This window comes from Phyllostomus discolor, chromosome 5 (genome assembly GCF_004126475.2).
Source record: "Phyllostomus discolor isolate MPI-MPIP mPhyDis1 chromosome 5, mPhyDis1.pri.v3, whole genome shotgun sequence".
Taxonomy (NCBI): Eukaryota; Metazoa; Chordata; class Mammalia; order Chiroptera; family Phyllostomidae; genus Phyllostomus; species Phyllostomus discolor.
In genome coordinates, this window is record NC_040907.2 from 110,814,905 (window position 1) to 110,838,064 (window position 23,160).

Genomic DNA, 23,160 nt, shown 5'->3' on the forward strand with positions numbered 1-23,160 from the left:
TTTTCAGGGTTGAGCATCCCCAAATATAATTGTGAAAACCTACATAATCCTTTACACATTTTTAACTTAACATCAAAAATGTTTCACAAGTCGATAACTGCAAAGAATTTTGGTATATTGTAAATACCAATATTTTAAATAAGTATAACATCACTTAAATCTGTTTAAGAGAATTCAAATGCCATTAAGATCTGACATCCATCATGATCCATTTTAAAGCAATTTTGCATGTTTTTTTCTCTTGGAGCTCATCTTTTCATTCCATTTGCCCTTATGTAATAAACTTTATGTCTGAAAGCCTATTATTAATCAGCCATACATATTTGCAGTTTAAGTGGAAATCTTTTAAAAATTACCTCTGACCATAAATAAACTTCTTAAGTGTTTAAAAATTTATTTAGGATTCAGTTATCATTACTATTAACATATATAATTCATTTAAATGACAAACACATTAAAGATTTGAGAAGTAACCTAAATTAGAGGTAAAATTTTTACTGGAACTGTGTTTGATAATAAGATGGAATGGGCTTTTTTCCAATTAGTTCATTCATCTGTTTGAATAAGTATTGCTAAAATGGGATGATTCAACATAGTCCCCACTTTTCTAATTTTTTTTTAAGGAACGTTCTGAGAAATTTTGATCATATAAACAGGTAAATGGGAATGGAAGTGATTTTGTCAGTAGAGTTGCATAATTTAAAAAATTCCTTCTGAGTTATTTGCTGAAAACTCCCATAGTGATTTACCATCCAGAATATTATTAATGATTTAGCAGCTAACAAATCAATTACATGTGAATAATGGAATTGAAAAATCCTTCAATTTTGTTAGAAGCAAAAACAAAACTGGAAACCATTAACAGATGTGTTACCCAAAGATTAAACTACTTACTTTCTGAATACTAACACCAAAACTTGGAATTGCCACTGTTGAGGTCCCTGAGTTGTTGTTAGTTTTTGGAGAATTCACATACCATAAATTCATTTTTAAGTGTAAAAATCAGTGGTTATCGGCATATTCACAAACTTGTACAACCACCACATCTAATTCCAGAAAATTTTCACCACCCTTTAAAAAAAACCTAGTAGGAAGCATTAAGCAAACATGCCCAACTTCCCCCTCCACCTAACTAAAATACTTTCTCTATGAATTTGCCTACTCTGGGCATTTCATATAAATGAGATCATACAATATGTGGTCTTCTGTGACTGACCTCTTTAATTTAGCATAATGTTTTCAAAGTTAATCCACGTTGCAGCATGAGTCGGCACTTCTTTTCTTTTCATAGGTGAATATTACATTATATAGGTAGACCACATTTTATCTATTTATCAGTTGATGGACATTTGGGTTGTTTCCACTTCTTGGCTGTTACAAATAATGCAGCCGTGACCTTTCATGTACAAATTTTCTATCAACATGCTTTTTAATTCCCTTGGGTATACATCTAGGAGTGGAACTGCTGAATAATACAGTAACTCTAGGTCTAACTTTTTGAGGTACTGCAAGTCTATTTTTCAAAGCAGCTACATCATTTTACATTCCCACAAGCAACGTATGAGGTTCTCATTTCTCCACATCTTTACCAACCCTTGTTATGTGTTTTTTATTATAGTCACCCTAGTGAGTGTGAAGTGGCATCTCATGTGGTTTTAATTGGTACTTTTCTGATCACTAATTATATTGACCATTTATCTTTTAATATATGTTATCGACCACTTGTACATCTTCTTTGGACAAACATCTATTCAGATTCTTTGAACACTTTTAAATTCAGGGGCTTTTTTTTTTTTCCTGTTAGTTACTTATTCTTTTATACAACTATATGTATTTCTTTATACAGATAGTGTTCTTAATGTATTCTAGACACAAGTCATTTATCAATCATATGATTTGCAAATATCTTCACTCATTTTGTGGCTTATCTTTTCATTCCCTTGGTACTGCCTTTTGAGGCACACAGGTTTTTAATTTTGATGAAGTCAAATCTATCTTTTTCCTTTGCTTGCTGCTGCTTCTGATGTCATACCTAAGACCCCCAAAACTCACATTTGTTTTCTTCTAGGAAGAGTTTCATAGCTTTAGCTTATACGTTTAGATCTTTGATTAGTTTTAAGTTAACTTAACTTGTACATTCGGTATGAAGCAGGGGTCCAACTTCATTCTTTTTCAACTGTATATCCAGATTGTCCCAGCACCACTGTCTTGGTCTCTTGGAATTGTCTTGATATACTAATCTCCTGAGGTATTTCCACCACAGGTCAAATACATCACAGTAAGAGTAGGAACAAGGGGAGAGTTATGCCATTCTTTTGTAAAATAGAAAAAGACAATGATGGAAAGGAATGTGGGAAAGAAGAAACTGCTAAAAAGACTGGTTCAAAGTAAGTTCAATTTTAATAAAAAGCAGATATGGAAGTTTAAGGTCTGAAAACGAATTCATTTAAAACTATCCATGTGTATCTCCAGGAGTCTGTGTCTCCTCTTGAGGCCCAAGACTAAAGTTTGAATACTACTCTAGACTACTGCCTCCTAAACTCTGGGGGTAAAGGGGAAGTATCATTTGTAAAGTTTTTTGTATTTCAACTGTGTGAATAATAAAATGAGGCAAGGCTGAAGATGAAGCTAGTGATAAGAGGAAGCCTACAAATATTTCACCCTATACCACTCGGCCAAACAGAAATCATCATCATTCCCCATTTTATATGAAATATATCTGGTTCAATGAATGCACTGATAGACTGAAACTTTTTAAATTTTAATTTATTGATACAAAAGCAACCAATAAGAAGGCACCAAGAATTCTGCCTTGAGTCCACTAGTTTATTCACCCTGTGCCAAGGCTCCCTGAAACAAATTCTAGGTAGACTAGGGATACAGTATGCCATCAATAAACAGAAATTTTAAGATCAAACCCTTAGCCTCATGATACACCACTTCCCTTTCCCCTAAAATATATGTTTAGTCAAATTCTTTTCCTCTAGATTGATCCAATTTATGATACTGGCAAAACAGATGTACTGTCCATTTCCTCTCAGCAACACTTAACTCTGCCATTTTAACAAATGTGTAGTGTAATCTTGGGATTTCACTTCCCCATGCCTTTAATTGGGATTAAACAAAGACAGTATTTTTACATGTGATGATTGGCTAAATATTTCTACCCATGTAAACTAATTGTTCACTGCCTTTTACTCCTAACCTAAGTACTTACCCAACAAACTTATATATTTTATTTTGGATTAAAAGCTTCTATTTGGTTACATATTTCATATGCCACTGTTGCCTTTCACTTTAAATTTATTTTATTGGTTTTTAAGGCATAAAAGTTAAATTTTTTTAAACTAAAATCCAAGTATTATTAACAAATGTTAATTAGTGTAGTGACCACTTCCACTGGTGTGTGTTTCCTGGTCTATTATACACTAAATTTAAAATATGACTCTGTTTCTATGCTCTACTCAATTTGTTTAATTATTCCATTTTTTTTTTAAAAACCCAGTAGCAGTTATTCTACTTCACGTGGGTGTACTCTGAAATGAGATAACATGCATTTTAAAAGTGTAGCATCTATATATAATGTAATCATTAGAAGATGTCTTTGTGATTTTTATTCTCATATCATCCACAGAATGATAAAGATTACATTTCAAAAAAATTAAAATAGATTATTCAACTAAGATTGCTGAAAAACTGGCTAGCCATTAGGCTTTAAAAACCAAATGAGCCCCATCTCCTTAGATCAAAATAATTTGTAGATTGGTAAGATATTTAAAGTAGAAGAAAACAGTTTTACTTTTGTTTTTATTTTAGCATTGTTAGACAAGGAGAAGCCATCCTAACCATGACGTGTTAAGTTAGTGAGGGAAAAAATGGTAAGTTACTTTTAGGAAAAGTTACGTACAGATCAGTTCCCTATTAGACATCCAAGTACAGTATAAATATGCATTTCTGGGGAAGGGTTCAGGATAGAGATTAAATAGCTGGGCATTATCAATACACACAGGGTTTCAAAGCATTAAGGTCAGATAAGATCAACAAGAGAATAAGTAAGACTAAAAAAGAGGTATAAGGACTGAGCACTGGAGACACATTCCATGACAAAAAAGACTGAGATGCAAACTAAGAAGAATAGCCAGTCCTGGAAACCAAGTGAAGAAACTTTCCAGGAGGACAAAAATAAGTGACCATCTGTGTCAAATACTGTTAACAGGTCAAATATTTCAAGGATGAGAAAGGTAGTGTCACGGTAACCTTCATAAGAGCAGTTTAGGCAGGGTGCTGGGAGGGAAAACCTAATTAGAATGAGTGGAGTCATAACATATTTGGAAGAGAAAAACTAGAAACAAAGTACAGATATTCTTTAGAAAAAAAAGAAAAAAGAAAAGTAGAGCACCAGTTCAAGGGGAAAGTAGAATCAGTAGAGGTTTTGTTATTTAAAATGAGAGAAGAAAGAGTATGTTGATGTGCTGGTAAGAATGATCCTGCATAATGTAACACAGAAAAGACAGAATTAGAGCACACTAGAAGTTTGTAGCCCTTGCCAGAGCAGTCAGTTCATTCCATAATAACAAGAGAAAAATCAGAGTACACATATCACGAATGAAGACAGATGGATAAATGTAGTAGCAGGAGCTTAAATGATATTATCATCTTGTGGCATCTATTGTCTCAGTGAGATGAAAAGCAAAATTATGTACTGAAAGTAAAGAATGCAGAAGGTGGTGTCAGAGGGCTGAGAAGGGGAAGGTTTAAATGATCAATACCTAAGTCAGACTGAGAAACTAAATGAACTAGGAACTACTGCTAAGCAACTTTAAGAAACTCTCTCTGGCTAGTGTGGTTCAGTGGATTGAGTGCCAGTCTGTGAACCAAAGGGTTGCTGATTCAATTCCCAGTCAGGGCAGATGCCTGGGTTGCGGGCCAGGTCCCCAGTACGGGGCACACGAGAGGCAACCACAATGATGTTTCTCTCCCTCTCTTTCTCCCTCTCTTCCCCTCTGTCTAAAAATAAAATAAATTAAATCTTTAAAAAAATACTCATCTGACCTAGTGGTCATTATTAACTAGAAGGGAAGACCAACAAAATTAATTTTCCAGCCACTTTCACCAGTAAAAGTACAAGTGTACAGAGCACCGAAACAAGAAGCAAACATTGACATTATTGAAGGGGAAAATTAGGGGAAAACAGTAAAAAACTGGAGGAGATATTAATAACTGACTTTCAAAAATGGATAAAAACCACACAAAAGATTGATTATGAAAACAGAGGATTTTAACAACATATGGGCCATTTGGACCCCCCACACATATACAGGAAACTCCACCCAACAGCAGCAGAATACACATTCTCCTCAAACATACAGGGAATATTCTCTAGGACAGATGTGACAGGCCACACAAAAAAAGTCTTGACAAAGTTAAGATTATTGAAATCATCCCAAGTATCTTTTCCAACCGTAACAGAATGACTCTAGAAGTCAATCGTAGAAAAATGAAAATTCACAAATATGTGGAAATTAAACAACACACTCTTGAGCAACTTAAAGTTCAAAAAAGAAATCACCAGGGAAATTAGAAAACATCTTGAGTCAATGACGGCAAAAACACAACATACCAAAATTTATCGGGTGTAGCAAAAGCAGTTCTAAGAGGAAAGTTTATAATGGTATATATGCCTATAATTTAAAAAGAGAAAGAGACCTCAAACCAACAATATGTTGTAGTACTTCAAAGAACTAGAAAAAAGGAAAACAACTAGCTCTGACTGGTATGGCTCAGTTGGTTGGGCGACGGTCTACAAAGCTAAAGGTCACCAGTTTGATCCCCAGGGCACATGCCTGGGTTAAGCACACAGAAGAGGCAACAAATTGATGTTTCTCTCTCACATCCATCTTTCTCTCTTCCTCCTTCCTTTCTCCTTTCTCTAAAAATAAATAAGAAAAACAAACGAAATTCAAAGTTGTAAGGAAAAAGCTAATAAAGGTTTCAGGAGAAATAAAATAAAGGATAGAGTAGAAAAAAAATGAGTGAAACTAAGATTTGTTATTTGAGAAGACCAACAAAATTAAGAAACCCTTAGTTAGACTAAGAGGAGAGAAAATTCAAATAACTAAAATCAGAAATGAAAGGAGATATTACAGCTGATGTCACAAAAATGAAAATGATTTGAGGTAGATATATATATATATACACACATATATACATATACATACATACATATATAATTATACACCAACAGTTTGAAAAATCTAGAATTCCTGGAAACATACAACCTACCAAGACACACACACACACCAAAAAACTTGTAACTAATAAGAAGACTGAATCAATAATCAAAATTCTCCCAACAACAAGAAAAAAGCCCAAGATCAGATGGTTTTCAGTGGAGAATTTTACTAAACATTTAAAGAAGAATTAGCACCAATCCTTCTGAAAGTCTTTCAAAAAACTGAAAAGGAGTTGATTTTATGAAGTCAGCATTAAACTAGTAACAAAGTCAGACAAAAATGCCATTGGAAAAGAAAACTATAGATAAATATCCCTGATAAATACACATGCAAAAATCCTCAAACTACTACAAAACTGAATTGAACAGCACATTTAAGGTATTACACATCATGACCCAGTGGGATTTATCCCTGGGATACAAGGGTAGTTCAATATAAGAAAAATCAATATATATAATATACAACATTAACACAATGAAGAACAAAAACATATGATCATCTCAATTGGTACAGAAAGAGCACCTGACAGATTTTGATAACATTTTGTGATAAAAACATACTATTTCACACAAATGTAAAAAACATAAATTTTCAACATACTAAAGGTCATATATGAAAAGCCCACAAGTAACATCATACTCAATGGTGAAAACTGAAAGCTTTTCCTCTAAGATCAGGAACAAGACAGGGTAACTGCTCTCATCACTTCTATTCAACATATACTTGAAGCCTTATAGCAATTAGGCATGAAAAAGAAATAAAAGTCATTCAAATAAGAAAGGGAGAAGTAAAATTATCTCTGCTCACAATGGCATGACATTATATGTGGAAAATCCTAAAGAATCCACAAAAACACCTGTTAGAACTAATAACAAATTCAGCAAAGCCACAAATATAAAATCTACACATTAAAATTGGTTGTGTTTCTATACAGTAACAAGGAACAATCCAAAAAAGAAATGAAGAAAACTCCATTTACAATAGTATCAAAAAGAATACAATACTGGACTCCCAGTCAAGATAGCTAGGTAGGTAAATGTTGAACTCACCTCCTCCCATTGGCCACATCAAAATTACAATTAATTCATAGAACAAGCATCCCTCACACCCCTCAGAACTACCTAAAGAACAGCTGAACAGAACACATATAAGTAAGACTATAAGGAAGCCATGATGAGGCTAGTAGAAGGGGTAGAAAAGATGAACAGGCTGGTCCCACACCCACATGTGGCAGTTAAGAATTGGGAGGGATATATCAGCTGAGGAGATGCGCCCTGAGAAACAAGGGGTCCCAGCCCTACACTGGATTCTTTAACCCAGAACATCAGTGCCAGGAAGAAGAGTCCCCATATCATCTGGCTGTGAACACCAACTGGGATTCCATCTGGATGAGACAATGGGCAGGTATACTCTTTAAAAGATCTATACACAGACATACTCAATGACAGGCTCACTAGCTCTGAGCTCCAGCTCTGGGGCAGCAGTTTCAGAGTGAGGGATGGAGGGACAGCTATGGTGGTAACGGAAAAGTGGGCAGGTGCCATTGTTCCTTTCTTGAGCCTTCTCCCATGCCAGTGGGCAGGCATAGCCGGGTACCATGTCTCATCTCAGCCAACTTGGCTAACACTGCTAATCCCACCCTGGTGATTCCAAGACCCCAAACCACCCACCCATGCACCAAACCAAACCTCATTCAGCACTTGTTCCTCACAAGTTGACAGCCTCAGCCAGCACTATGGACTTTGTAAAATCTCTCAAAGATCTAAACAGCCCAAACAAGCAGTAGTGGGCCTTGATGTGCCCTGCACCTCTTGCTAACCACCCCTGGCACTAAAGGCCCACTTTGACAGCATGGCCTCTCTCAGGTGCCTCCAAATCCAGGACAGGCAGCTATAAACAGATCCCTTTGTAGCTCCTACAATGTAGCCAGGGATGACATAGGCAGCAGCTAACCTGGACTTACACTGGAGCCCATCCCAAGAGGCCCAAGAACCAACATAAACAGTTGACTGGCTTCCAACCACACCAAAGCATCATCAAATCAGCTCCTCCCCCCCAAAAATGCCCCCAAAGGGTGGACTCAGCAGGCACCAGAGCCATACTAAAGTGAATCCTGCTTCATGTCATCAGCCCTGGCACAATACTCACCACCAGTCCTCACAGCCAGTCAGCCTGGTCAATCCCATCTATTGATATACCAACAATAATCAAAGCTTAACTACACCAGGAGGGCACACACAACCCACACAAGGGTCACCTGTGAAGCACCTGGCTCATGTAACCAAGTAGTCTGTACCACTGGACCCCACATGACACTTAATACCAAGACTGGGAGACACAGCAGATTGACCTAATACATAGAAACAAACATGGGTAGGTAGCCAAAATTGAAAATAAGCAATTATACCAGATGCTGAGTCAGAACATGGTTATAAAGATGTTCAATGAACTTAGGGGAAGAACAGAATAAGCAGTGAGAACTTATACAAGGAGACAGAAACAATAAACCAGAATGACTGAGAAATGAAGAATACAGTAACTGAAATGAAAAATACATTACAGGCAATCAACAGTAGATTAGCTGAAGCAAAGGACTGAATCAGCTATTTGGAAGACAAGGTAGCAGAAAACACTCAGAACAGAAAAAAAAGACAATAATGTAAGAGGCCTCTGGGACAACATCAAACATACCAACATTTGCACCAATGGGTACCAGAAGAAGAAGATAGAGACCAAAGAATTGAAAACATATCTGTAGAAATAATGATGAAAAGTTTCCCTAAGCTGGTGAAGGAAATAGATATACAAGTCTAAGAAGCACAAAGAGTTCCAAATAAAATGACCCAAAAGACCCACTCCAAGAAACATCAGAATTAAAATGCAAAGAGTTAAACACAGAATCTTAGAAGCAGCAGGAAAAAGCAGCTACCTACAAGAGAGGTTCCCATAACACTATCAGCTGACTTCTCAACACAAATGATTCAAGCCAAAAGGGATTGGCATGAAATATTCAAAGTGATGAAAAGCAATGACCTACAACCAAGACTATTTTAATCCAGCCCTGACTGGCATGGCTCAGTTGGTTGAGCATCATCCCGTAAAGCAAAAGGTTGGCAGTTCGATTCCGGTCAGGGCACATGCCTGGGTTTTGGGGCCTGGTCCCAGCTGGGGCATGTGAAAGAGGCAACCAATCAATGTTTCTCTCACTGATTCAATGTTTCTCTCCCTCCCTTTCCCTCTCTATAAGTATAATAAATAATTTTTTTTAAAAGACTACTTTATCCAGGAAGGCTATCACTTAAAGTTGAAGAAGAAATGAAGAGTTTCAAGACAAGAAAAGCTAAAGGAGTCATCACCACCAAACTAATATTACAAGAAATATTCAAGCACCTCTTAAGTACTGTATTAAACCACAATCTAGACACAGGGTGAGTGTTCACAGCTGCTATCACTCTCTAACACCAGTGCTGCCTCAACCTCACTGAGCTCCAGCAGAAGAAGGAAGGGTATAAGTAAAAGGTTCCCTCTACCATGGCTCAAAAAAAGCAGACTGTCCGCAAATCAACTGGTGGTAAAGCACCAAGAAACCAACTGGCTACCAAAGCTGCTCACAAGAGCACACCCTCTACTGGAGGGGTGAAGAAACCTCACCATGACAGGGCTGGAACCACTGCACTTTGTGAAATTAGACATTATCAGAAGTCCACTGGACTTCTTTTCCTAATTTCCTTCCCAGCATCTGGTGCAAGAAATGGCTCAGGACTTCAAAACAGATCTGTGCTTCCACAGTACAGCTATTGGTGCTTTGCAGGTGGCAAGTGAGGCCTATTTGGTTAGCCTTTCTGAGGACCCAACCTGTGTGCTACCCATGTCAAATGTATGACAATTATGCCAAAAGACATCCAGCTACCCCAATGCATTAAGAGAACATGCTTAAGAATCCACTATGGTGAGAAACATTTCATTCTTCCAAAAAAAAATTCTCTTCTTCCCATTATTGTTAGTTCTGAACATTAGATATTTTTTCCCATGGGGTCAAAAGATACCTATGTATATGACTGCAAGTGGAAAATATGGGCCAGAAACCAGGAATTGGCAGTTTTTCCATTTTCACTGTGTATGAGTTTTTTTATATAAATGCACAGACATAAATTCTTAACCCAAGTCAAAACATTTCAGTGAACAATGGTCAGCAGTTCAACTTTGTAACAATATAAATACACCTGTTAAATTTTCCTAGAAAAAAAAAAAGACATAGGGTGGCTAAATGGATAAGAAAACAAAGACCCTTACATATGGTGCCTACAAGAGGCGTATTTCAGATCAAAAGACACACACAGACTGAAAAGATATTTCATACAAACAAAAGAAAAATCTGAAATAGCAATACTTCTATCACACAAAATAGACTTTATATCAGGAGACAAAGAATGACATTTCATATACAATGGCCAAAATATGGAAGAAACCTAAGTGTACTTCAAAACAACTGAAGGCCTAAACACTGTGACTCAGTTGGTTGAGCATGATCCTGCAAAGTGGAAGATCCAGTTCAGTTCCCAGTCAGGGCACGTGCCTGGGTTGTGGGCACAGTCCCCAGGTGGGGTTGCCTGCAAGAGGCAACCAATCAATGTTTCTTTCACTCGCCCTCTTTCTGCCTTCCTTCCACTCCCTCTAATAATAAATGAATAATTTAGAGTAAAGATGGAAGCACAGGTAAACACAGCTTGCCTCCTCACACAACCACATCAAAATTACAACTGAACTACAAAACAACTACCACTCACAACATTAAAAAATTGAGTTGAATGAAAGTCCGACAACTACAGAACTAAAGAAACCACATCCATCCACACTGGTAGGAGGGACAGGAATGCAGAACGAGCAGTTCCCACATCTACATGTGGTGGATAAGTATCTTGGGAGTAAGGAGGCTCAGACCCACAACAGGCACTGCAGCCCAGGATTCCAGTGCCAGGAAACTAGGTCCCCATAACTTCTGGCTGCAAAACCAATGGGGATTCAGTTGGTAGGTAAAACTGCTGGAGTCCCAAGCAGCTCCTCTTAAAGAACCCATACATGGACTCACTCCTTCTGAGCTCCAGGACCAAGATAGGAGCTTGAAAAACACCAGAGGCATACATGGAGGAAATGAGTGTCTGGCATCAAGGCAAGAGCTGGGGGACAGCTTTCTCCAAGACATAAGGTAACCAGAGACCATTGCTCCTTTTGTGAACCCTTCCCCCACAGAGCCAAAGCCAACAGGTGGATAACATATCTGAGACTCCATCAAACTAACAGTTCTTGCCCTGTCCTAGAGATCCCAAGACTCTGTCCAACCCAACTTACAGGCATCCTGACGCTGTTAGCAGTGACTTTTCCATGTGAATGGGTGGTCTTTGCTCATGTTTCACAACTTCCTAAATCCTCTCAAACAAGCAGCAACTAGCCTCAGTGAGCCCCAGCCACCTAACCTCTTGTTAAGTGGCCCCAGGACCAAACTAGCAGCAGCCAGCCTAGGTTCACAGCTTGGATTCATCTGGTAATCTCCAAGCCCAGCACAAGCAGAAGCCACCTGCAGATTCTTTACAGCTCATGGAAAGTGGCCCCAGGCAGAACACAGGTGGGGGCTGACCTTGGTCTGCACCACCCTGGAAACCTCAGAGCCTGCACACCCAGTGGATACCTCCAGACCACGTCAGAGCACCAACACCCTGACCCTGCACAGCTGACCCTCCACAGAGGGTGGACGTTGGTGGTCAGCAGTCACAGCCAGCCCTTGCAACTGACTGGCCTGGGTAAATTCCTCCCATTGAAATTCTAATAGCAATCAAGGCTCAACTACAAGAAGAGGGTGTACTCAGCCCACACAAAGGGTGCACCTTAAGTACCTAGTCTGGGTGACAGGGGAGGCTGTGCCAATGGATCCTATAGGACAACTAGTACATTAGACCATGCTACCAAAACAGGAAGTCATAGCAGCTCTACCTAGCACATAGAAACAAACAAAGGAGGTTGACAAACTGAAGAAACAAAGAAACACGCCCAAATGAAAGAACAGATCAAAAGTCCTGAAAAAGAACTAAATAAAATGGAGATAAGCAATCTATATAAGCTCAAAGAACTCAGTGAGGATCTAAAGAGCTTAAAAAAGATCCAGTCAGAAACAAAAGATACCACTAATTGAAATAAAGAGTAATTTGCAAAGGGAACCACACCAGAGAAGATGAGGCAAGATTCAATCAATTATTTTGGAACATAAGGTACAAAAAAAAAAAAAAAAAACCAGCAGAATGAGAAGAATCCAAAAAATGAGTTTAGTGTAAGCAGCCTCTGGGACAACTTCAAATGTTTCAACATTCACATCATGGGGTGCCAGAAGAAGAGAAAGAGCAAGAAATTGGAAATCTATTTGAAAAAAATAATGCAACAAACTTCATTAATTAGGTGAAGGAACTATACATGCAAGTCCAGAAAGCAGAAAGTTCCAAACAAAATGGATACAAAGAGGCCACACTCCAAGACACATTGTAATTAAAATGTCAAAGGTTAAAGATAAAGAGAAAATCTTAAAAGCAGCAAGAGAGAAGTAGTTAGTTACCTGGGAGTTCTCATAAGACTGTCAGCTGACTTCTCAAAAGAAACTTTGCAGGGAGAAGGGATTGGCATGACATTTTCAAAGTAATGAAAAGCAGGGACCTACAGCCAAGATTGCTCTAACCAGCAAAGTTATCATTAGAATCAAAGGGCAGACAAAGAGCTTCTTAGAGAAGAAACAACGAAGGAGTTCATCATCACCAAAACATTATTATATGAAATGTTAAAAGGACTTATTTGAGAAAAAGAAGATTGACTTCTGGCCATGAACCAAATGGTCAACAAATAAATTTGAAAACAAAAAACAACCAGAACTGCCAGAAAATCAAACTACAGAGAAGTCCGACAACCAAGGAGTTAAAGAATAAACATTCAAGACCGGTAGGAGGGCCGGAGATGGGCAGCCAGGGTAGAGAGAACTCAGGGCAAGGCAGTGGCTGGCAGAAAGGGGAAAGTGGTGGGAGGCAGAGAGGGCAGTCCAACATTAGCATGCAGATAAACCTGGAGGAACAACTGCAGAGTGAGACAGACCACACAACCCAGGGTTCCAGCATGGGGGAAATAAAGCTTCAAAACCTCTGACTGAAAAAACTTGTGAGGATTGTGGTGCTAGGAGAAACTCCCAGCCTCACAGGAGTTCGTTGGAGAGACACACCGGGTCCTAGAACATACACAGACCCACTCACCCTGGAACCAGCACCAGAAAGGCCCAATTTGCTTGTTGGTAGCCACAGAAGTGACTGAAAGTCAGCAGAGAGCGGAGCAAGCAGCACTGTTCTCTCCCAGACCCCTCCCCAACATACAGTGTCACAACACAGTGACTTGGGTTCCTCCGCCCTGGTAAACACCTAAGGTGCACCAAAACAAAACAAAACAAAACAAAACAAAACGCCCAAATGAAAGAACAGATCAAAACTCCAGAAAAACTACACCTAAATGATGAAGAGATAGCCAACCAATCAGATGCACAGTTCAAAACACTGGTAATCAGTATGCTCACAGAACTGGTTGAGTACAGTTGCAAAATAGAGGAAAAAGTGAAGGCTATAAAAGTGAAATAAAGGAAAATGTACAGGGAACCAACAGCGACAGGAAGGAAACCGGGACTCAAATCAGTGATTTGGAGAAGGAAGAAAGAAACATTGAAACAGAACTGAATGACAAAACAAGAATTCAAAAGGATCAGGAGAGGCTGAGACACCTCCAGAACAACTTTACAAGTTCCAACACTGGAATCATAGGGGTACCAGAAGGAGAAGAAGAGCAAAAAATTGAAAATTTATTTGAAAAAATAATGAAGGAGAACTTCCCCAATCTGGCAAAGGAAATAGATTTCTAGGAAGTTCAGGAAGCTCAGAGAGTACCAAAGAAGTTAGATCCAAGGAAGCACAAACCAAGGTACATCTTAATTACATTATCCAAGACTGAAGATAAAGAGAGAATCTTAAAAGCAGCAAGAGAAAGGGAAATAGTTACCTAAAAAGGAGTTCTCATTAGATTATTAGGTGATTTCCAAAAGAAACTTTACAGGCAAGAAGGGTCTGGAAAGACGTATTCAAAGTCATGAAAGGCAAGGACCTACATCCAAGACTGCTCTATCCAGCAAAGCTCCCAATGAGAATGGAAGGGCAGATAAAGTGCTTCCCAAATAAAGTCAAGTTAAAGGAGTTCATCATCACCAAGCCCTCATTATATGAAATGTTAAAGGGACTTATCTAAGAAAAAGAAGATAAAAAATATGAATAGGAAAATGCCAAACTCACAACTATTAATAACCGAACCCCCCCAAAAAACCCAACTAAGCAAACAACTAGAACAGGAACAGAATCACAGAAATGGAGATCACATGGAAGGTTGTCAGCAGGGGAGAGGAACGGGGAGAGAAGGGCAAAAGGTACAGAGAATAAGTAGCATAAATGGTAGGTAGAAAATAGACAGGGGGACGTTAATAATAGTATAGGAAATACAGAAGCCAAGGAATTTATATGTATAACCCATGGACATGGACTAGTCCTTTTCAGCATTACTGGCTCTATTGTCTAGTTTCTAAAAAATGAATTTGTAGGGTTAGATCTAAATCTGAGATGGCAGAGGAAAGGAGTGGAAGTTACACTAACCTTCTCTCAGGACCAATTTGGAATTACAACTAAATTGTGCATCAATTACTCGGAACAAACAACTGAACAATAGCAAGAATGAACCCTTATAACCATGGACAGACAGAAGAATCAGCTTCAGCACAATGTAACTGGTAGGGAGTGTGGTAGAAACATGAGAAGGCTGGCTGGACACTGACTGGGTGCTCACAGGGGGCAGCTGAAGAGCCAGAGGGATATTTGAGCATCAAGTTGGATCCCCCTGAGAAGTATGGGGTCTAAACCCTAAGCTGGGATCCCCAATCTACAGCATAAGAGCCCAAAAGTATACAGAAAACAACCAGAAATGAAAAGCAGCAGGGTTGGTCTGTCAGAAATGGACAGCTGGAGATGGAAAGAGCTGTATAAAGGGCCAACGCACAAATTTTCGTTTGTAGCCACTTACCCTCAGCTCCAGAAAAGAAAGAGACAGAGTGGGCTGGAGGTACCTGAGAGGAGACTGGGGACAGAGCTAAGAGAATAGACGCCTGGATCCAGATACTGAATCATCTACCACATGACAGTATCCATCCTGCTCAGGCAGACCACTTCCCTCCCAGCAGCAGCAGCCTGAGTAGAAACAATAGCCCCAACCCCAGGAAGGATTCTGCGGCTCCCTATGGGGCATAAGCCTCACTGGTGAGTGCACAGTAACTAGATTAACAACTGAAGGAGACAGCCACAGACAGTAGATCCCTGGAAGTATCAGAGCAGGCTACCCAAGGTCAGAGGTCAACATATGATATCATCAAAGGCAGATCCAAAAAGAAAAAACAGTGGTAAATACAAGAGGCTCCAGAGACGAAATCCACTGTGGTCTTCTAAAAGATTAGTGATATTTTCTTTCCTGCAGAGCTTTTTAACATTCATTTCTTGTCCAGAATATCTGTACATAATGTCACCAGAATTTATACTATGGAGTATTTCTCTCCATTCTTATATTACTTTTTAATATCTTTACACCCTTATTAATATTGGTTGATGTGCTACTGATAGTGGATTTGCAGGGGAGGGGTGGAGAGATTTTGCGGGTGTGAATTTGTTCCCTGGGCTTTGTGGTTTTGTTCTGGAAGCACCTGCCCAACAGCATACAAGACATGATCAGCAGAATGACCCTCAGTCAACCAGCTAGAGGGAAGGACTCAATAAAGAATGATCCAACAACAATCAAAACCCAATTACATCCAGAGAGCCAACATAAATGACATAAAGGGCATCATCCCAAGAGCATCAAGTTCAGGAGATCAAGGAGACTCCACCACTGAATCTCACAGGTCTCCTACAATAGAAGTTCACAGAGTCAAAACAGATCAACTTAAGAAGCAGAGGCAAACAAGAGAAGTCACACAAACAATGGGACAACAAAGAAATAAACTTCAAACGAAAGGAAAGGAGTAATCCTCAGAAAGAATGCTAAATGAAATACAGGTAAGTCAACTATCAGATACTGAGTTCAAGTCAATGGTTATAAGGAAGCTAAATGAGCTCACTGAGAATTACCAAAAACTACAGGAAAAGTATGAGAAACTTACTGCAAACTATATCAACATGAAAAAGGAAATAGACACTATCAACAAGAACCAAGAGAAAATGAAGAATACAATTTCTGAATTGAAGAACACAGCAGAAGGAATCAAAAAAAGGCTAAATGAAGCAGAGGATCAAATCAGTGAGCTGGATGACAATGTAGAAAAAAACTCCCAGAAAGAGTAAGAAAAAGAAAGAAAGCTCAAAAAGATCAAAAAGGGATTCAATCTTAGATCTTCGATCTAAGGGCACTGCAGAACAACATGAAATATAATAATATACGTACCATAGATACCAGAAAGAGAAGAGGAGCAAGGGATAGAAAACCTGTTTGAAAAAGTAATGATGGAAAACTTCCCCAATTTGATGAGAGAAAAAGTCACACAAATCCAGGAAGTGCAGAGGGTCCCAATCAAGATAAACCCAAAGAGGCCCACTCCAAGACATATCATAATTAAAATGATAAAATTCCAAGACAAAGAGAGAATCTTAAAGGCAGGAAGGGAGAAACAGGAAGTACCATACCAGTGAGCCCTGATAAGGCTAGCAGATGAATTCTCAATGGAAAAACTACAAGCCAGAAGGGAATGACAAGACATATTCCAAGTAATGGAAAGCAAAGTTCTGCAAACAAGAACACTCCACCCAGCAAGGCTTTCACTTAAAATGGAAGGTGAAGTAAGGAATTTCCCAGACAAAAGAATATAGCACCACCAAACCAGTACTCCAAGATATGCTAAAGGGACTGCTCTAAGAAAGAAAAAGAGTGAGAGAGGAATACAGGCACAAAGGGGGTAAAATGGTAATGAATAAGTACCTATCAATAATAACCTTAAATGTAAATGGAATAAATGCTCCAATCAAAAGACACAGGGTAGCTGAATGGATAAGAAAACATGACGCACACATATGTTGCCTACAAGAGACCCACAGCAGAAAAACAGACCTACACAGATGGAAAGTGAAGGGCTAGAAAAAAATATTCCTTGCAAATGGACAGGAAAAAAAAGCCGGGGTAGCAATACTTATATCTGACAAAAGAGACACAAACAAAGGCAATAAAGAGAGACACAGAAGGACACTTCATAATACTCAAGAACCCTTCAAAAAGACAAATGTTATAAAAATATATGCACCCAACATAGAGGCACCCAAATATATAGAGAAAATCTTGGAGGACTTCAAGAAAGACATAGCAACACACTTATAGTAGGGAACTTTAACACCTCGTTGTCAAAAGTGGATAGAGCTTCCAAAAGAAGTATCATCAAGGATACTGAGGCACTGAACAATGCCCTAGATCAAATGGACTTAACTGATATATATATAACCTTTCATCCCAAAGAAGCAAAATACACATTCTTTTCAAATGCACATGGAATATTTCCAAAGACAGACCACACGATAGGACACAAAACAAGCCTCAACAAATTCAAGAAATTGAAATCATATCAAGCATTCTCTCCAACCACAAGGGACTGAACTAGAAACCAACTTCAAAGAAAAAATTCAAAAACACTCAAGTTCATGAAGATTGAATAGCATGCTATTAAACAATAAATGGGTTAAGAATGAAGTCAAGAAAGAAATCAAAATTAAGTTTCCGGAAACAAATGAAAATGAACTCACAACAGCCCAAAACTTATGAGACACAGTAATGGCTATTCTGAGAGGGAGGTTCATAGCAATACAGGTCTACCTAAAAAAGACAGAAAAATTTTCAAATAAAACAACCTAACCGTATATCTAGAAGAACTGCAAGAACAACAATAAACAAAGTCCAGAGAGAGCATACAGAAGGAAATAACCAAGATCAGAGCAGAATTAAACAGCAGAAAGACTAAAAACTCCATAAAAAAACTACTCAACCTATTAAGTGTATTTGGCAGGACAGTGGAATGCAAAGTCAATATTCATAATTCAAAGACATTTTTGTACACCTAAAATGAAATATCAGAAACAGAAATCAGGGGGGAAAAATCCCATTTGATATAGCAACAAGAAAAATAAAGTACCTAGGAATAAACCTAACCAAGGAGGTAAAAGAACTGTACTTAGAAACTACACAACACTGAAGGAAGAAATTAAGGAAGACACAAACAAAAGCATGTACTGTGTTCACGGATTAAAAAAATTAACATCATCAAAATGTCCATACTACCCAAAGCAATTTATAGATTCAACTCAATCCCTATAAAAATACTAATGACATATTTCACAGATCTAGAACAAACATTTCAGAAATTTATATGGAACCATAAATGACCCCAAATAGCTGCAGCAATTCTGAGAAAGAACAAAGTAGGAAGGATCACATTACCTAACATTAAACTACATTACAAAGCCAGTGTAATCAAAACAGTCTGGTACTAGCACAAGAACACACACACAGATCTATGGAACAGAAGAGAGATCCCAGAAATAAATCCAAGTCTATATGGTCAACTAATATTCCACAAAAGAGGCAGAAGCATAAAATGGAATAAAAATAGCCTGTTCGACAAATGGTGTTGGGAGACCTGGACAGCTACATGGGAAAAAGTGAAACTGGCCCACCAACTTACACCATACACAAAAATAAACTCAAGATGGATCAAAGACTTAAATATAAGTTGCAACACCACAAAAGTCCTAGAGGAAAACATAGGGAGGAAAACCTCATATATTCCGCACAAGAGTATTTTCACCCATATGTCCCCTACAGCAAGGACATAACAGAAGGAATAGAAAAATGGGAGTTCGTGAAAATAAAAAGCTTCTGCATGACTAAAGAAAACATCAATGAAATGAAAAAGGAATCAATGGTATGGGAAAATACATTTGCCAATGATACCTTGTACAAAGGTTTGATCTCCAAAATATATGAAGAACTCACACAACTCCACTCCAGGAAGACAAACCACCCAATTAAAAAAAGGGCAAAGGACCTGAGCAGATAATTCTCAAAGAAGAACATACATAGGGCCCAGAGACATAGGAAAGGATGCTCAGCATCACTAGTTATCAGAGAGACACAAATTAAAAAACAATGAGATACCACTTCACACCAGTCAGAATGGCTATCAAGAACAAATCAACAAACAGCCAAGTCCTGGCAAGGCTGTGGAGAAAAGGGAAGCCTAGTGCACTGCTGATGGGAATGCAGACTGGCACAGCTACTGCAGAAAACAGCATGGAATTTCCTACGAAAACTAAAAATGGAACTAAGTGCCTTTTGATCCAGCAATTCCACTGCTGGGACTATACCCTAGAATCCTGAAACATCAATTCAAAAGAACCTATGCATCCCAATGTTCACAGCAGTGCAATTTACAATAGCCAAGTGCTAGGAGCAACCTAAGTGCCCATCAGTAAATAAATAGATGGATCAAAATCATATGGTACATTTACACAATGGAATTCTATGCAGCAGAAAGAAAGAAGGAGCTCCTCTCCTTTGCAACAGCATGGATGGACCTGGAGAACATTATGCTAAATGAAATAAGCCAGGAGGTGAAAGACAAATACCATATGATCGCACCTATACGTGGAAATTAATCAACAAAACAAACAAGCAAGCAAAATATAACCAGAGACATTGAAATAAAGAACAAACTGACAATAACACCAGAGGGGAGGTGGGAGGGGATAACGGGGGGAAAGGGGGGGAGGGTTGTCAAGGAACATGTATAAAGGACACATGGACAAAGCCAAAGGTGAGTAGGATTAAGGGTGGGAGGTGGGGATGACTGGGGTGGAAGAAGTGGTGGGGACAAAATGGAGACAACTGTACTTGAACATCAATTAAAAAAAAGAAAAATAATCTTCTTAAAAATGTGGAGAAATTAGGAAGTTCTATATTGTTGGTACACTGATAAAATGGTGCGTCCTCTACTGAAAACAATATGAAAGTTCCTCAAAAACGTTAAAAATAGAACTACCATGTGATCCATCCATCTCACTTCTGCAGATATACTCAATAGAACTGAAAAGAAGATCTCAAAGACATATTTGCACACCCATGTTCACTGCAGCATTATTCAAAATAGCTAAAAAGTAGAAGCAATCTACATCTCCACCAACAAATGAATATAGGGTCTTCCAGTCAAGATGACAGAGTAGATATACAATTCACTCACCTTTTCCCACAACAACGTAAAAATGACAGCTAAACTAAACAACAACCATCACTGAAAACTACCTGAAGTCTAGCTGAACAGAAGTCCTTTAACATAAGATATAGAGAAGAAGCCACATCAAGGCTGGCAGGAGGGGCAGAGATGTGAAATGAGCAGGTCTGTAGTAAATAATATTGAAATAACTATGTATGGCATCAGATGCATACTAGATTTATCTGGGTGACCACTTTGTACTCATAGTTATACAAATATCTAATCACTATGTTGTACACCTGAAACTAATATAATATTGTATCTCACATGTAACTGAAAAATATTAAAAAGCAAAATCATAGAAAATGTGGTATATACACACAATGGAATATTAAACTGTTAAGAACAGACACTACACTTGATCTTAGCCAAAAGGCCAAGAAGCAATACACAATGGAATATTATTCAACCTTTAAAAATTTAGGAAATCTGTCCTGGCTGGTGTGGCTCAGTGGACTGAGTGCTGATCTGCGAACCAGGGGGTCGCTGGTTCAATTCCCTGTGAGAGCACATGCCTGGGCTGCAGGCCAGGTCACCGGTGGAAGGGTGTGCAGAAGGAGGCCACACACTGATATTTCTCTCCCTCTGTCTAGGAATAAAGGAAATCTTTTTTTTTAATTATGAAATCTAACTCTCTCAGCTCTGCACAGTTACACCTGTTTGCACACATAGACTTTTGTAATCAGGAGATAAAAGATCTCCTCAGGACCTCAGGTTGGCCTCACAGTGGCTAGTCTTTCCTAAAGGGCCTAAGATAAGGGGAAAAATTTAGGAAATCCTCTAATTTGCTACAAACATAAATGCACCTTGAGGACATTATGCTAAATGAAATAAGCCAATCACAAAAAGACAAATAATGCATGGTTTCACTTCCACACAGAATCTAAGATAATCAAACTCATAGAAACAGAAAGTAGAATGGGGGTTGACAGAAGCTGGGGCTCCAGAGAAGAAAACAGAAGCTGTTCAATGGGTACGGAGTTTCAGCCAGGTAAGACATAAAAATTCTGTAAGTCATCTATACAACAATGTGTGCATAATTAATGATACTGTACTGTACACTCGAAAATTGCTGAGGGTAAATTTATGTGACTTTTTTTTACCATAAAAAAGTAGCCCTTGCTGGTGTGGCTTAGTGGATTAAGCACCAGACTGCAAACCTAAGGGTCACCGGTTTGACTCCCCGTCAGAACAAATGCCTGGGTTGCAGACCAGGTCCCCAATATAGGGCACACAAGAGGCAACCACACAACGATGTTTCTCTCCCTCTCTTTCTCCCTTCTTTGTCCTCTTTCTTAAATAAATAAGTAAAATCTTTTTTAAAAAAAAGTGCAGAGTAGGCACAATTGGACTTATGCAGCATTGGAATTTTATCAACTAAGCAATGAAGGGAGGTTACCTGGGTGTTGAAAATATTTGCAACTGAACAATTATGACTGACCTCAGGATTTAGACTGAATAAGAAGGGTGAAGATATATAAGGAGGTGTGTGGTAGGAAAGAGTGAAAAGGTAATAGGATCAATGGATTATAAGTCCCAGCAAAGAAAAAGGACTTTTTGTACTAAAAGGCATGAGCTGGAATGGTGACAAGTGATTATCAGAGAGTAGGGTACTAGAAACTGAAATTATGGAGGAGGTTACAGTTACTATAATTCAATATAATACAACAATAAGCGTACTATTATTGTATAACAGATCTGCAGTATGAAGGAGAGTGGAGGACACTATAGGTGGTCAGGAAACCAAGCGCCATGAAAGTAGTGGAAGAATCACCCAAATGGATGATAAGACTATCAAGAATTAGAGTAAAGTAGTACTGGAGATGGTGAGCAATATAGGAGAAAGTCTTCATGGAGTAAGAGGAGCATAAAGACAGAGTACGCCAAGGTTCCATGGAAAACTGCAAGGAGCAGTAGTAGTAGGTGCTACTGTCTGATGTGGAGATTCTAAGTCATGTTTTTTATTTGATGTTAAGTAATGTGGGAGAGTGCTGTGGAAGTAGCAAAGAGGGGCAAGGAGAATAACCCATCACCAGGTTCAAAGGAGAAGTGGTCAGAAGAAAAAATTCCAACATCTGAGTAGAATGCAAAAGAATCAGTCCTCCAGAGTAAATCAAGTTTTACTTGCAGCAGTTCTCATAAATTTCAGGAGGTCCATGAACTTAGATGGGAAAAAAATTACATCTTTGGTTTCACTAACCTCTACCTCAAATTTAAACTTAATTATTTAATTATGAGAGTAGGGAAAACCCATCTTAGTATTAGCAGTTATCAGTAACTTTACAACCAAAAGAAATTGGATATTTTATCAAGTTACTTTGTTGCAGAAAACTCAAAGTATTACTTTTGCTATCATTATTTTTAAGAAAGGGACGTTAAAACCCACCACTGGGTTACTTAATGAGTTAATAAAAAACATAATGCTATATATAAAAAAATTTAATGACTTTCTAATAGTGGATTTCAATATAGTTGGTTTCATTTGTAATCCAACATACTTTATTTTATACATTTAAA

The 23,160-nt window shown here is 38.4% G+C and overlaps 1 protein-coding gene, 1 non-coding gene and 1 pseudogene across 2 annotated transcripts in view; 1 reads left to right on the forward strand and 2 right to left on the reverse strand.

Annotated features, from left to right (window-relative positions):
* Positions 1–23,160, reverse strand: part of BMPR1A (bone morphogenetic protein receptor type 1A) — a 172,824-nt gene that overhangs the window by 117,807 nt on the left and 31,857 nt on the right.
* LOC114498148 lies at positions 20,922–21,031 on the reverse strand (annotated as a pseudogene).
* LOC114498297 lies at positions 21,274–21,401 on the forward strand. The gene has a single exon (XR_003684732.1). It is a non-coding gene; the product is annotated as a small nucleolar RNA SNORA64/SNORA10 family (small nucleolar RNA).